The sequence below is a fragment of the Dendrobates tinctorius genome, unplaced genomic scaffold (assembly GCF_039654945.1).
Source record: "Dendrobates tinctorius isolate UK_male_01 unplaced genomic scaffold, ASM3965494v1 ptg000083l, whole genome shotgun sequence".
Classification (NCBI taxonomy): domain Eukaryota; kingdom Metazoa; phylum Chordata; class Amphibia; order Anura; family Dendrobatidae; genus Dendrobates; species Dendrobates tinctorius.
The window spans coordinates 1,894,385-1,910,964 of NW_027361751.1; positions in this window are offsets into that span (position 1 = coordinate 1,894,385).

Sequence of the window (16,580 nt, forward strand, 5' to 3'; positions counted from 1 at the left end):
ACTCGCAGTGCATCATTGACACCGGGAACATTGGCCCACATGTCAGATTATGCCTTGCAGATCCTAAAAAGGGACCCCCGCATTGCCAAAATGATGAACGATGGCGACTACTGGTTGGCCAGCATCCTGGATCCACGCTATAAAGGCAAATTACAAAACATCATGCCACACGAGAAGCTTGACCTAATATTGGCTAATAAACAAGCAACTCTGGTAAACCGGTTGGTTGAGGCATTCCCTGCACACAGCAGCGGTGATGGTTCTCACACAAGCCGTACGGGCCGGGGGCAGCTTGGCAGAGGTGTTCGTGGTGCACACAGCAGAAGTGGCGTTGGAGACAGGGGTTTCATGACAATGTTGTGGACTGATTTTTCAAGTACCGCTCACACAACTGGTAATACTGCATCGATGGAAAGTGACAGGAGACAGCAGTTGTCAACTATGGTTACAAACTACTTTTCCTCCCATATCGATGTTCTCCCGCACAGGTCATTCCCCTTTGACTATTGGGCCGCTAAACTGGACACCTGGCCTGAATTGGCACAATATGCCTTACAGGAGCTCGCTTGCCCAGCTGCAAGTGTGCTATCGGAAAGAGTCTTCAGTGCAGCTGGATCAATCCTGACAGAAAAAAGGACCCGTCTGTCAACCCAAAATGTGGATGATCTAACCTTCATTAAAATGAACCATGCATGGGTTTCCAAGGATTTTGTCCCACCTTCCCCTGATGACACATAGGGTGACAGAAAAATGGCTTGCTTTGGTCCTCCTCTTCCTGGGACTTGAACAATTTCGCCTTTTGCATCAGCTGAATGTCCAACATCAACATATGCCACTTTATAAAACTCCCTAACTGTGCTGCCTCCCCACCCCATGGCCGGGGTCACCACCTAGCGCACGAAACCGTGCGAGTGCCGTTGCCCTGGACAGGTGGGTAGGCCGACTCTTGGGCGCGGGCACTGGCACAGGGTCCCTCATAGTGCAATCAAGTGTCTCTGACGGTGGTGGTGCGCACCCGCCGTCAGACACACCGCCGTACTATGAGGGGCCCAGTGCCAGTACCGACGCCCACGAGTGGGTCCCCCTTGCTTGGGCAGGGCCCCAGCATTTGCAATCTTTACCTCTCCCTGCTCCTCCGCTGTGTAGTCTGGGCCATCAAATCCATACTGGGCCTGACACCGTCTGAGCCTGCCTCCTGATCTATAGACATATATTTTGAATGTGTACACTATGCTATCCATACATGTTATCCGGTGATACGGTACCCTTTCTCACCTTTGTGCAATCACGTGTAATCCATACTGGGCCTGACACCGTCTGAGCCTGCCTCCTGATCTATAGACATATATTTTGAATGTGTACACTATGCTATCCATACATGTTATCCGGGGATACGGTACCCTTTCTCACCTTTGTGCAATCACGTGTAATCCATACTGGGCCTGACACCGTTTGAGCCTGCCTCCTGATCTATACACATATATTTTGAATGTGTACACTATGCTATCCATACATGTTATCCGGGGATACGGTATCCTTTCTCACCTTTGTACAATCACGTGTAATCCATACTGGGCCTGACACCGTCTGAGCCTGCCTCCTGATTTATAGACATATATTTTGAATGTGTACACTATGCTATCCATACATGTTATCCGGGGATACGGTACCCTTTCTCACCTTTGTGCAATCACGTGTAATCCATACTGGGCCTGACACCATCTGAGCCTGCCTCCTGATCTATAGACATATATTTTGAATGTGTACACTATGCTATCCATACATGTTATCCGGGGATACTGTACCCTTTCTCACCTTTGTGCAATCACGTGTAATCCATACTGGGCCTGACACCGTCTGAGCCTGCCTCCTGATGTATAGACATATATTTTCAATGTGTACACTATGCTATCCATACATGTTATCCGGGGATATGGTACCCTTTCCCCCCTTTGTGCAATCACGTGTAATCCATACTGGGCCTGACACCGTCTGAGCCTGCCTCCTGATCTATACACATATATTTTGAATGTGTACACTATGCTATCCATACATGTTATCCGGGGATACGGTACCCTTTCTCACCTTTGTGCAATCACGTGTAATCCATACTGGGCCTGACACCATTTGAGCTTGCCTCCTGATCTATACACATATATTTTGAATGTGTACACTATGCTATCCATACATGTTATGCGGTGATACGGTACCCTTTCTCACCTTTGTGCAATCACGTGTAATCCATACTGGGCCTGACACCGTCTGAGTCTGCCTCCTGATCTATAGACATATATTTTGAATGTGTACACTATGCTATCCATACATGTTATCCGGGGATACGGTACCCTTTCTCACCTTTGTGCAATCACGTGTAATCCATACTGGGCCTGACACCGTTTGAGCCTGCCTCCTGATCTATAGACATATATTTTGAATGTGTACACTATGCTATCCATACATGTTATCCGGTGATACGGTACCCTTTCTCACCTTTGTGCAATCACGTGTAATCCATACTGGGCCTGACACCGTCTGAGCCTGCCTCCTGATCTATAGACATATATTTTGAATGTGTACACTATGCTATCCATACATGTTATCCGGGGATACGGTACCCTTTCTCACCTTTGTGCAATCATGTGTAATCATACTGGGCCTGACACCGTCTGAGCCTGCCTCCTGATCTATAGACATATATTTTGAATGTGTACACTATGCTATCCATACATGTTATTGGGGATATGCCTTACAGGAGCTCGCTTGCCCAGCTGCAAGTGTGCTATCGGAAAGAGTCTTCAGTGCAGCTGGATCAATCCTGACAGAAAAAAGGACCCGTCTGTCAACCCAAAATGTGGATGATCTAACCTTCATTAAAATGAACCATGCATGGGTTTCCAAGGATTTTGTCCCACCTTCCCCTGATGACACATAGGGTGACAGAAAAATGGCTTGCTTTGGTCCTCCTCTTCCTGGGACTTGAACAATTTCGCCTTTTGCATCAGCTGAATGTCCAACATCAACATATGCCACTTTATAAAACTCCCTAACTGTGCTGCCTCCCCACCCCATGGCCGGGGTCACCACCTAGCGCACGAAACCGTGCGAGTGCCGTTGCCCTGGACAGGTGGGTAGGCCGACTCTTGGGTGCGGGCACTGGCACAGGGTCCCTCATAGTGCAATCAAGTGTCTCTGACGGTGGTGGTGCGCACCCGCCGTCAGACACACCGCCGTACTATGAGGGGCCCAGTGCCAGTACCGACGCCCACGAGTGGGTCCCCCTTGATTGGGCAGGGCCCCAGCATTTGCAATCTTTACCTCTCCCTGCTCCTCCGCTGTGTAGTCTGGGCCGTCAAATCCATACTGGGCCTGACACCGTCTGAGCCTGCCTCCTGATCTATAGACATATATTTTGAATGTGTACACTATGCTATCCATACATGTTATCCGGTGATACAGTACCCTTTCTCACCTTTGTGCAATCACGTGTAATCCATACTGGGCCTGACACCTTCTGAGCCTGCCTCCTGATCTATAGACATATATTTTGAATGTGTACACTATGCTATCCATACATGTTATCCGGGGATACGGTACCCTTTCTCACCTTTGTGCAATCACGTGTAATCCATACTGGGCCTGACACCGTTTGAGCCTGCCTCCTGATCTATACACATATATTTTGAATGTGTACACTATGCTATCCATACATGTTATCCGGGGATACGGTATCCTTTCTCACCTTTGTACAATCACGTGTAATCCATACTGGGCCTGACACCGTCTGAGCCTGCCTCCTGATTTATAGACATATATTTTGAATGTGTACACTATGCTATCCATACATGTTATCCGGGGATACAGTACCCTTTCTCACCTTTGTGCAATCACGTGTAATCCATACTGGGCCTGACACCATCTGAGCCTGCCTCCTGATCTATAGATATATATTTTGAATGTGTACACTATGCTATCCATACATGTTATCCGGGGATACGGTACCCTTTCTCACCTTTGTGCAATCACGTGTAATCCATACTGGGCCTGACACCATTTGAGCTTGCCTCCTGATCTATACACATATATTTTGAATGTGTACACTATGCTATCCATACATGTTATGCGGTGATACGGTACCCTTTCTCACCTTTGTGCAATCACGTGTAATCCATACTGGGCCTGACAGCGTCTGAGCCTGCCTCCTGATCTATAGACATATATTTTGAATGTGTACACTATGCTATCCATACATGTTATCCGGGGATACGGTACCCTTTCTCACCTTTGTGCAATCACGTGTAATCCATACTGGGCCTGACACCGTTTGAGCCTGCCTCCTGATCTATAGACATATATTTTGAATGTGTACACTATGCTATCCATACATGTTATCCGGTGATACGGTACCCTTTCTCACCTTTGTGCAATCACGTGTAATCCATACTGGGCCTGACACCGTCTGAGCCTGCCTCCTGATCTATACACATATATTTTGAATGTGTACACTATGCTATCCATACATGTTATCCGGGGATACGGTACCCTTTCTCACCTTTGTGCAATCACGTGTAATCCATACTGGGCCTGACACCGTTTGAGCCTGCCTCCTGATCTATACACATATATTTTGAATGTGTACACTATGCTCTCCATACATGTTATCCGGGGATACGGTACCCTTTCTCACCTTTGTGGAATCACGTGTAATCCATACTGGGCCTGACACCGTCTGAGCCTGCCTCCTGATCTATAGACATATATTTTGAATGTGTACACTATGCTATCCATACATGTTATCCGGGGATACGGTACCCTTTCTCACCTTTGTGCAATCACGTGTAATCCATACTGGGCCTGACAGCGTCTGAGCCTGCCTCCTGATCTATAGACATATATTTTGAATGTGTACTGTTGTGAGTTCATTTTCCCCTTCACTACTGAGGCCCGAGGAACTCCCTCTTCTGGTGAAGAAAGGTAGTGAGCCTGATTGTCAAACACCTGGGGCTGATGATGATGACTGGCTGAGTGGAGTTAATGACTGGATATAAGGCTGCCGACGCCCTTCTGGCCTGCGGGTGATTTCTCTGTGGACTTCTAGAAAACCAGTCTGATTCCTGCTCATCTAAAGCTAAGATTTCTGCTTTGCCTTTTTGCATTAGTGTTTTGTTTTCCTTGCTTTTCTGGATTCTGCCATTCCCTGCTGGGGTTAGCTGAATCTCCTTTTGCCTGTTGCTCTGTCTTCAGAATATTCCTGAGTACTGACATAGCTTTATTGAAGCCTAGCGTCTTCAGGGCCTTTTTTACTGTCAGTTTGTTGGCTCTTATTTTCATAGGGTTTTTCACGGATTGCAGACAGCAGCCTTCCTGTCCTTTCCTATATAAGCTAGCGTGGGCCCCATCTTTGCTCAGTCTATCTTTCTGTCTGTGTTTTTTTCTTTCTTCTTGCTTCACCGTCATTATATGTGGGGGGCTGCCTTTTACTTTGGGGTCTGCTCTGGGGCAGTTTAGATTTCCCTTTCTGTCTTTAGGCTATGTAGTCCTCCGGCTGTGATCGAGGGGCCTAGGGCATCGTAGGAGCCCCCCACGGCTACTGCTAGTTGTGTTGATAGGTTCAGGGGTCTGCAATCCGATAGCTGCCAACTTCTCTGGTTTTCTGGACTTAGCTAGCATTACTATTTTTGCCTCCTATGGTGACTCAATCATAACAGAATCACCCGCCATACCGCAGATTCTAGGGTACTCGATAGCAGGAAAGAATTGTATAAAAAAAAAAAAAGTGTGTATATTTTTTCCTCTATATCTCTGAGGCCGTAGGGGGAATTTCTTTTTTTCTCTCAATGGAGATAAAGCAATTGTCTGATCGTGTGGAGCAGCTCGCTGCGGAAGTGCGGGGAATTTCCGCCTACCTTGCTCATTCACATGCTGCTGAACCAAAGATTCCTACACCTGACGTATTTTTTGGGGATCGGTCCAAATTTTTGAATTTCAAAAATAATTGTAAATTATTTTTTGCCTTGAAGCCTAACTCGTCAGGGTGCTCCGCGCAGCAGGTTAAAATTGTCATCTCTTTGCTGCGTGGCGATCCCCAGGATTGGGCGTTTTCTTTGAAACCAGATGATCCTATTCTGACTAATGTGAACGCATTTTTTCAGGCCTTGGGGTTATTGTATGGTGAACCTAATGCCATTGATCAGGCTGAAAAGACCCTGCTGGCATTGAACCAGGGTCGTGATTCTGCAGAGTTGTACTGTCAAAAGTTCCGAAAGTGGGCGGTACTTACTACCTGGAATGATAGTGCCTTGGCTGCTCTCTTTCGGAAGGGGTTGTCAGAAGCCGTAAAAGATACTATGGTGGGATTTCCTGTTCCCTCTGGTCTTGACGATTCTATGTCTTTAGCCATTCAGGTTGATCGGCGTTTACGCGAACGCAGAGCTGCACGAGAGGTGTTGCCACCTGTTGAACAGATGTCTGAACCTATGCAATGTGATAGAGTTTTTTCCAGAGAGCAGCGTCAGGAGTTCAGAAGGCGTAATAAGTTGTGTTTTTTCTGTGGAGATGCCTCGCATATTATTTCTGTCTGTCCTAAACGCGAGAAACGCTTTGCACACACGTTTTCTGTTGGTGGTGTTCAACCTAAGTTTCTTCTGGCTATTACTCTGATCTGCTCCCTGTCCACATTTTCCGCCAAGGCTTTTGTGGATTCGGGAGCAGCTCTAAACCTAATGGACTTGGATTTTGCTAAACGTTGTGGATTTCCGATGACACCTCTGCAGACGCCTATCCCTTTGAGGGGGATTGATGCTACTCCTTGGGCTAAAAATAAACCTCAGTTTTGGACCCAGGTGGTAATGCGGGTCGCCCCAGACCATCAAGAAACTTGCAGGTTTTTGGTGTTACATAATCTGCATGATACTATTGTTCTGGGGTTTCCCTGGTTACAAATTCATAATCCAGTTTTGGATTGGAAATCTGTGTCTGTGGTGAGTTGGGGTTGTCGGTGTGCCTTTAGTGAGGCTCCGGTGTTTTCCACCTCTCCTCAGTCTCATGATGTTCCTGATTATTTGGCAGACTTTTATGATGTATTTAGTGAGAATGAGTCTGCATCTCTGCCTCCTCATAGGAGTTATGACTGTGCTATTGAACTGAGCCCGGGGTGTAAATTTCCCAAGGGTCGGCTCTTCAATTTATCTGTACCCAAGCACGAGGCTATGCGATCCTATATTAAGGAGGCGTTGGAGAAGGGTCATATTAGACCATCCTCGTCACCCTTAGGTGCCGGGTTTTTTTTTGTAGCCAAAAAGGATGGATCATTAAGACCTTGTATTGATTATCGTGCTCTCAACAAAATTACTGTTAAATATCAGTATCCGTTACCCCTGATTTCTGATCTATTCTCCAGAGTTAAAGGTGCTTGCTGGTTTACCAAGCTTGACCTCAGGGGGGCGTATAATCTTATTCGCATTAAGCATGGGGATGAATGGAAGACGGCGTTTAATACTCCGGAGGGACATTTTGAGTACCTGGTGATGCCTTTTGGGCTCACTAATGCCCCTTCTGTCTTCCAGTGCTTCATGAACGATATTTTCCGAGATTTTGTCGATAAATTTTTGATTATCTATCTGGATGATATTTTGATCTTCTCCAAGGATTGGGATTCTCATGTGGAACATATTCGGACTGTGTTCCGGATCTTGAGGGAGAATTCCCTGTATGTCAAAGGATCTAAATGCCTTTTTGGAGTACAGAGGATTTCTTTTTTGGGATTTATTTTGTCCCCGTCAACTATTGAAATGGACCCGGCCAAGGTACAGGCCATTTACGATTGGGTTCAGCCCACTTCTTTGAAGGCCCTCCAGAAGTTTTTGGGTTTTGCTAATTTTTATCGGAAATTTATAGCAAAATTTTCTAGTATTGCCAAGCCATTGACTGATTTGACTAAGAAGGGTGCTGATGTGTTAAATTGGTCTCCGGAGGCTGTTTCTTCCTTTCAGGAGCTGAAGCGAAGATTCACCTCCGCCCCGGTTTTGCGGCAACCTGATGTCTCACTTCCGTTCCAGGTAGAGGTGGATGCTTCTGAGATTGGTGCTGGAGCTGTTTTGTCCCAAAAGGATCCTGTAACATCTAAAATGAATCCCTGTGCTTTCTTTTCCCGAAAGTTCTCTCCATCTGAACGTAACTATGATGTGGGGAATAGGGAACTGTTGGCCATGAAATGGGCATTTGAGGAGTGGAGACATTGGTTGGAGGGAGCTAAGCATCAAGTCGTGGTCCTCACTGACCACAAGAATTTGATTTACCTAGAGTCGGCTAAGCGCTTGAACCCTAGACAGGCTAGGTGGGCCTTGTTTTTTACACGTTTTGATTTTGTGGTTTCTTTTCTTCCTGGAACTAAGAATGTCAAGGCTGACGCCCTCTCTAGGAGCTTCTTTGCTGATTCTCCTGTGGTGACCAAGCCTGCTACCATCTTAGGCGAAGGGGTAGTTCTTTCTGCCATCTCGCCCGATTTGAGACGTGCTCTGGAAAAGTTCCAGGAGGACAAACCTGAGCGTTGTCCCAGTGGAAAGTTGTATGTTCCTGACCAGTGGAAGATGAGAGTGATGTCTGAAGTTCATTGCTCTGCTTTGGCTGGTCATCCAGGTATTTTTGGTACTAGAGATCTGGTGAGTCGGTCTTTTTGGTGGCCCTCCTTGTCTCGTGATGTCAGGAATTTTGTGCAGTCCTGTGGGACGTGCTCCCGGTCTAAATCGTGTTCTCGCTCTAGTGGGTTGTTGATGCCTTTGCCTGTCCCCAAGAGGCCATGGACCCATATTTCAATGGATTTCATCTCTGATATGCCTATCTCTCAAAGGATGACTGTTATTTGGGTGATTTGTGATAGGTTCTCTAAGATGGTTCATCTTGTACCACTCCCTAAGTTGCCGTCTTCCTCTGAATTGGTGCCCCTGTTTTTACAACAGGTGGTTCGCTTGCACGGGATTCCTGAGAACATTGTATCTGACAGAGGAGTCCAGTCTGTGTCTAGATTTTGGAGAACTTTCTGTTCCAAGCTGGGAATTCAGTTGTCCTTCTCCTCTGCTTTTCACCCTCAGACCAATGGGCAGACAGAGAGAACAAACCAGACCTTGGAGTCATATTTGAGATGTTTTATTTCTGCTGATCAGTATGATTGGGTTTCATTTTTGCCCTTGGCCGAATTTGCTTTAAATAATAGAGCTAGTTCTGCCACTTTGATGTCTCCTTTTTTTTGTAACTTTGGGTTTCATCCTCGATTTTCTTCAGGGCAGGTGGAGCCCTCTGCCTGCCCAGGGGTTGACACTGTGGTGGAGAGAATGCACCAGATCTGGGACCAAGTGGTGGATAAGTTATCTCTCTCCCAGGAAATGGCCCAGCGGTTTTCCAACCGACATAGGACCATTGGTCCCCAATTTAAGGTTGGTGATATGGTGTGGTTATCATCAAAAAATATTGCTATGAAGGTGGCTTCTCCTAAGTTTAAGCCTAGATTTATTGGACCTTACAAGATTTTGGAGATTATTAATCCGGTCTCTTTTCGTTTGGCTCTTCCTGTCACATTTAAAATCCATAATGTGTTACATAAATCTTTGTTGAAGAGGTTTGTTGAACCTGTTGTTCCGGGGGTTGCACCTCCAGACCCTGTATTGGTTGAAGGTAACATGGAATATGAGGTAGAGAAAGTACTGGATTCCCGTCTGGCTAGACGGAGACTCCAGTATTTGGTTAAGTGGAAGGGTTATGGTCAGGAGGATAATTCCTGGGTCTCTGCCTCTGATATTCATGCCAAAAGATTGGTGCGTGCCTTTCTTCGGGCTCACCCTGATCGCCCTGGTGGCGTGGTTGAGGGTTCGGTGACCCCTCCTCATGGGGGAGGTACTGTTGTGAGTTCATTTTCCCCTTCACTACTGAGGCCCGAGGAACTCCCTCTTCTGGTGAAGAAAGGTAGTGAGCCTGATTGTCAAACACCTGGGGCTGATGATGATGACTGGCTGAGTGGAGTTAATGACTGGATATAAGGCTGCTGACGCCCTTCTGGCCTGCGGGTGATTTCTCTGTGGACTTCTAGGAAACCAATCTGATTCCTGCTCATCTAAAGCTAAGATTTCTGCTTTGCCTTTTTGCATTAGTGTTTTGTTTTCCTTGCTTTTCTGGATTCTGCCATTCCCTGCTGGGGTTAGCTGAATCTCCTTTTGCCTGTTGCTCTGTCTTCAGAATATTCCTGAGTACTGACATAGCTTTTTTGAAGCCTAGCGTCTTCAGGGCCTTTTTTACTGTCAGTTTGTTGGCTCTTATTTTCATAGGGTTTTTTACGGATTGCAGACAGCACCCTTCCTGTCCTTTCCTATCTAAGCTAGCGTGGGCCCCATCGTTGCTCAGTCTATCTTTCTGTCTGTGTTTTGTTCTTTCTTCTTGCTTCACCGTCATTATATGTGGGGGGCTGCCTTTTACTTTGGGGTCTGCTCTGGGGCAGTTTAGATCTCCCTTTCTGTCTTTAGGCTATGTAGTCCTCCGGCTGTGACCGAGGGGCCTAGGGCATCGTAGGAGCCCCCCACGGCTACTGCTAGTTGTGTTGATAGGTTCAGGGGTCTGCAATCCGATAGCTGCCAACTTCTCTGGTTTTCTGGACTTAGCTAGCATTACTATTTTTGCCTCCTACGGTGACTCAATCATAACAGTGTACACTATGCTATCCATACATGTTATCCGGGGATGCGGTACCCTTTCTCACCTTTGTGCAATCACGTGTAATCCATACTGGGCCTGACACCGTCTGAGCCTGCCTCCTGATCTATAGACATATATTTTGAATGTGTACACTATGCTATCCATACATGTTATCCGGGGATACGGTACCCTTTCTCACCTTTGTGCAATCACGTGTAATCCATACTGGGCCTGACACCGTTTGAGCCTGCCTCCTGATCTATACACATATATTTTGAATGTGTACACTATGCTATCCATACATGTTATCCGGGGATACGGTACCCTTTCTCACCTTTGTGCAATCACGTGTAATCCATACTGGGCCTGAGAACGGCTGGCGAGCTGTTAAGCAAGCTACAGCACCTGTGGTTTGCACACGTAAGTTTTTCATTTTTTCAGGAATGACGGTTAGGCCTAATTCCGGAACTGCGGTTGACCTGCACTTACTGGGAAATCATCGTTCGCGGGTAATAATTGTAAACCCAGATCCCCATCACTAATGTTGTTCGGCGGGTTATCTGCACCTGTAAGCGACAAACGCTGGCCTTTTCAGTGTAGCGCACATGCAGCCACGGACATGTAAGGGCATGACACACCAGTTATTGGCCAATCTCACGTGCCAGAGCCTCGCGTGTCCCTCTAGTAAGCCGGACTCGGACCGCGGGGCATGACGGAGTCTCGTTCGTTAACGAAATTAAGCTTGCAATGTGTGCATCTTTTTTGTGGCTGGATGGTTGAGGTTGCCCATGTTGAGTCAAATTACGCCGTAGGCTCCACTCCTGGTGGTGCCCTTCTGGACATTCCTTTAAGGTTCAGCTTTGCAACCATACTGCCCACGTAAAACAAACACTTTGCCTTCATGATCGCTGTTTGGAGGGTCGTGACTTGTGGGAATAACGCCGCCCAATAAGTTAATCTGCTAGAGAGATCCTTCATTGCTCCCAAGCATGACATCACACTCCCCAGGAGGAAGGTAATGCCACTGTGGCGACCGTACTCCTGGGGGCGACACAAGTGCACTGATGCCCAGCCACTGCTCGATGAATCTGCTGGTACATTGACCCAGACCACTACATTCCCCTCGCATGCTACACGGCCTGAATCTGACCCTGATGAAACTCAGGTTACCCTTCCCATATACAGTTCCATCTTACACAGTGACAAAGAGGAAGCTGCAGATGAAAGTGCAGGTTCGGCACACCCGCCGTCAGACACACCACCGTACTATCAGGGGCCCTGTGCCAGTGCCGTCGCCAACGATTGGGCTCCCCCTGCTTGCTCAGGATCACAGCACTTGCAAGGTTGAAATACTGTGCAGTGAGATGGAAGATGGGGACGACGAGGAGTCCAGACTAGTACAGGGATTCCCTAGCGAGGAGACTTATTTCATTGTTTTCAATGTTGGGACAGCAATTTTTGGGGAGCACTATACTCTGGAGAATGATAGATGGGGCCCACCATACACTGGAACATTCCAAAGGTGGACATCAGACACTGGAGCAGCATTTACAGGGCCCATTATACACTAGAGCATTCGAAATGGGGCCCATTATGTTTGGAGCATTATTTCGGCCCATAAGACAGTGGAGCTTCATCCATGGGGACCAACATATACTGTAGCATTATGTGGAGCTCATCATATACTGTTTCAAACATTATATGGGACCAATGATTCTGTATGGAGAAATAGATGGGCCTCGTCATGAGATGTAAAAAGTGAAGTATTTTTCATTGTACTATACCGCTATTTCTCTGCCGTATCGGAGCATCATGAGTTGTGGTATGTGTTAAAGGGGCGCTCTTTTGCCCAGGGCACATGAAAACCTGGAGCCAGCCCTACCCCCCCACAACTTTAGCCAAATAACCCCCATTTTTCAGTGCGTAACTAGTATTATGAAGTTAATTAAGGTTGTCAAGCTTAAGTAAGAAGAATTGATGCTTTTGGCATTCAAATGGGCACTGTAGGTGTGTTTCCTGTCCTCCTCTCACTGCCGACTTTAATTCCCCATTGACTTACATTGGGTTTCGTGTTTCGGTCGAAACCCCGACTTTTCCCTATAGTCGGCCGATTTTGTTCGACCCGACTTTTGGAAAAGTCGGGTTTCATGAAACGAAACTCGACCCTAAAAAAGCAAAAGTCGCTCAACTCTAGTCATCACTTGACCCAGAATACAAATAGTATAATTACGCAGCATGTACAGTGGGGAAAAAAAGTATTTAGTCAGTCAGCAATAGTGCAAGTTCCACCACTTAAAAAGATGAGAGGCGTCTGTAATTTACATCATAGGTAGACCTCAACTATGGGAGACAAACTGAGAAAAAAAAATCCAGAAAATCACATTGTCTGTTTTTTTTTCATTTTATTTGCATATTATGGTGGAAAATAAGTATTTGGTCAGAAACAAGCAATCAAGATTTCTGGCTCTCACAGACCTGTAACTTCTTCTTTAAGAGTCTCCTCTTTCCTCCACTCATTACCTGTAGTAATGGCACCTGTTTAAACTTGTTATCAGTATAAAAAGACACCTGTGCACACCCTCAAACAGTCTGACTCCAAACTCCACTATGGTGAAGACCAAACAGCTGTCAAAGGACACCAGAAACAAAATTGTAGCCCTGCACCAGGCTGGGAAGACTGAATCTGCAATAGCCAACCAGCTTGGAGTGAAGAAATCAACTGTGGGAGCAATAATTAGAAAATGGAAGACATACAAGACCACTGATAATCTCCCTCGATCTGGTGCTCCACGCAAAATCCCACCCCGTGGGGTCAGAATGATCACAAGAACGGTGAGCAAAAATCCCAAAACCACGCGGGGGACCTAGTGAATGAACTGCAGAGAACTGGGACCAATGTAACAAGGCCTACCATAAGTAAAACACTACGCCACCATGGACTCAGATCCTGCAGTGCCAGACGTGTCCCACTGCTTAAGCCTGTACATGTCTGGGCCCGTCTGAAGTTTGCTAGAGAGCATTTGGATGATCCAGAGGAGTTTTGGGAGAATGTCCTATGGTCTGATGAAACCAAACTGGAACTGTTTGGTAGAAACACAACTTGTCGTGTTTGGAGGAAAAAGAATACTGAGTTGCATCCATCAAACACCATACCTACTGTAAAGCATGGTGGTGGAAACATCATGCTTTGGGGCTGTTTCTCTGCAAAGGGGCCAGGACGACTGATCCGGGTACATGAAAGAATGAATGGGGCCATGTATCGTGAGATTTTGAGTGCAAACCTCCTTCCATCAGCAAGGGCATTGAAGATGAAACGTGGCTGGGTCTTTCAATATGACAATGATCCAAAGCACACCGCCAGGGCAACGAAGGAGTGGCTTCGTAAGAAGCATTTCAAGGTTCTGGAGTGGCCTAGCCAGTCTCCAGATCTCAACCCTATAGAAAACCTTTGGAGGGAGCTGAAAGTCAGTGTTGCCAAGCGAAAAGCCAAAAACATCACTGCTCTAGAGGAGATCTGCATGGAGGAATGGGCCAACATACCAACAACAGTGTGTGGCAACCTTGTGAAGACTTACAGAAAACGTTTGACCTCTGTCATTGCCAACAAAGGATATATCACAAAGTATTGAGATGAAATTTTGTTTCTGACCAAATACTTATTTTCCACCATAATATGCAAATAAAATGAAAAAAAACCCAGACAATGTGATTTTCTGGATTTTTTTTTCTCAGTTTGTCTCCCATAGTTGAGGTCTACCTATGATGTAAATTACAGACGCCTCTCATCTTTTTAAGTGGTGGAACTTGCACTATTGCTGACTGACTAAATACTTTTTTTTCCCCACTGTATGCATGGGACAAGGCTTGGACCAGCATTTCTAGGTGAAACACTGATTAGTAACAGGTCAATGAGTGACAGGTTTAGGCCTGGTGTTCTGAGAGGTCTGCCAAATTCAGGCAACACACATGAAGAAGATCCAACTTGGAGTCCACACATTTCCAAAGATTAGGGCAAGGCACCAGGAAAAGTGGCATCAATTGACCCACAGTAAAAATTTGATAATGGCACTGCAGCAGTCAACCATGGGCCATGCATGAGGTACAGGGTCTGGGCCAGCATTTAGAGATTTGCATTGAAATTTCAATTAAGACCAGGTGGGTGAGAGTGTGTTGTAAGGCTTCTTTGCTGGGAGCCATGATACCTCATGCAACAGCTCAAACTGTTTTTTTCACAGTCACACTCAGGTGACACAAATATTAGCTTTGAATAGCACTAATGTTAGAAAAATGTAAGGATAGTAACACAGATAGTTGACTGAAAGTAAGTGCAAGCCTCCCGGTTTGTGAGCCCTACTGCTACAGTCAACACAAATGAAGGATACCCAACTTGGAGTGCAAACATTTAAAAAAATTATTGCTACACACCAATTTCCACAGAGTAGAAACACTATAATGGGCCTCTGACACCACTTCCACAACAGGCAACCCAACAGATGGAGACCCAACTTGGAGTCTCTACATTTCAAAAAATTGCTTGTAACATCATCAGCAGCAGTAGCAACAGCAGGCACAAAAGCCACAACAAAGGTGTCACATACTGCATGACTCTAAAAATGACACCATCACCTAGTCTGTACAGTCTGTGACTGGGGTGCAAAAGTCATTGGATATCCATGACTTGTTCATCTTGATGAAAGTTAGGAGGTCTACACTTTCAGGGAACAGCAGGATGCGCTTATCTGCCAGGACATCACCAGCAGCGCTGATGACACATTCTGAGAGAATGCTGGCTGCCGGGCATGACAAAACCTCTAAGCTCAGGCAACTCTTCTATTTTTGAAGACCAAAATGGAAAAGGGTCCAAATTCCATCCTGCCCCATCCTCTCCAGTCATTCACAACATGTCAGACTTATACTCTGTTCTGCTGGTGTGTGGGCTGATCAAAAAAATGTGTGAAGCAACTCACAGAAATTGCTTATGCCACTGACACTGCTGATGCTGCTAATGTTTTTGTGATGATGCCTTGCAGTTCCCGTGATTGGAAGTCTATGACTGCAATGTTCACCGTGTGCCTCACTACTGTCTCGGGGAAAACAACTCTTCAAATTGTGTACAAGTGTGTTTTGATACTCTAGCATGCACGCGTCCCTTTCCAGGGTGGGACACATCTGGCAAAATTTACTCTTGTACCGTGGTTCTAACAGAGTGGCATCCCAGTAGTTAGCACTATTTCTAATCCTAACAATACGGGCATCATCTTGCAGATAGTGCAGCAAGAAAGAGCTCATGTGTTAGGCGCTTCCATGAGATCCAAGTCCATGGTGTGTTGGTAACACTCAAGCTGGCTTCCTCCATCCCCTCTTGCCAACTACGAACAACGGAGAGGGGATCATTATCCTCTTCATCTCCTGTCTGTTGCGAGCCATCACTGCTTCCTCCTCCATTTATTCCTCTGCTCATGCACCTTCACTTACAGTTTGCTTGATACCATGAGCCCCCTTTGATCACTGTAATCCACCTTCCCATGGCACCGCCCTGTGCGACGACAGTCTGGAATTTAGAGATATTGTTAACCCTTCCACATCATCCTCTGCTTCCACCTCTTCCTCTGGGAAATGCGTGTCTCACTAAGGGAGAGATTGAGGGCACAGGTGGAGGCCCTCGAGGAGGTGAAGAAGCCAGAAGCAGTGGAGGAAGTGTCAGATATAGATGTTTGTCTCACAAGTCTTTGGAATTTCAATACTTGTGGAGCAGCCCCAGAGTCACCCAATGCCCAGTCAGCGAGATGTAATGATCTGGCCCATGTTTGCTCATCCAGGTGTCATTAGTGACATAGATTTTTTCAGGGAATGGGTGATGTTGCCTGTAACATTCTGGTGTAGAGCATGCACAGCTTTCTTAC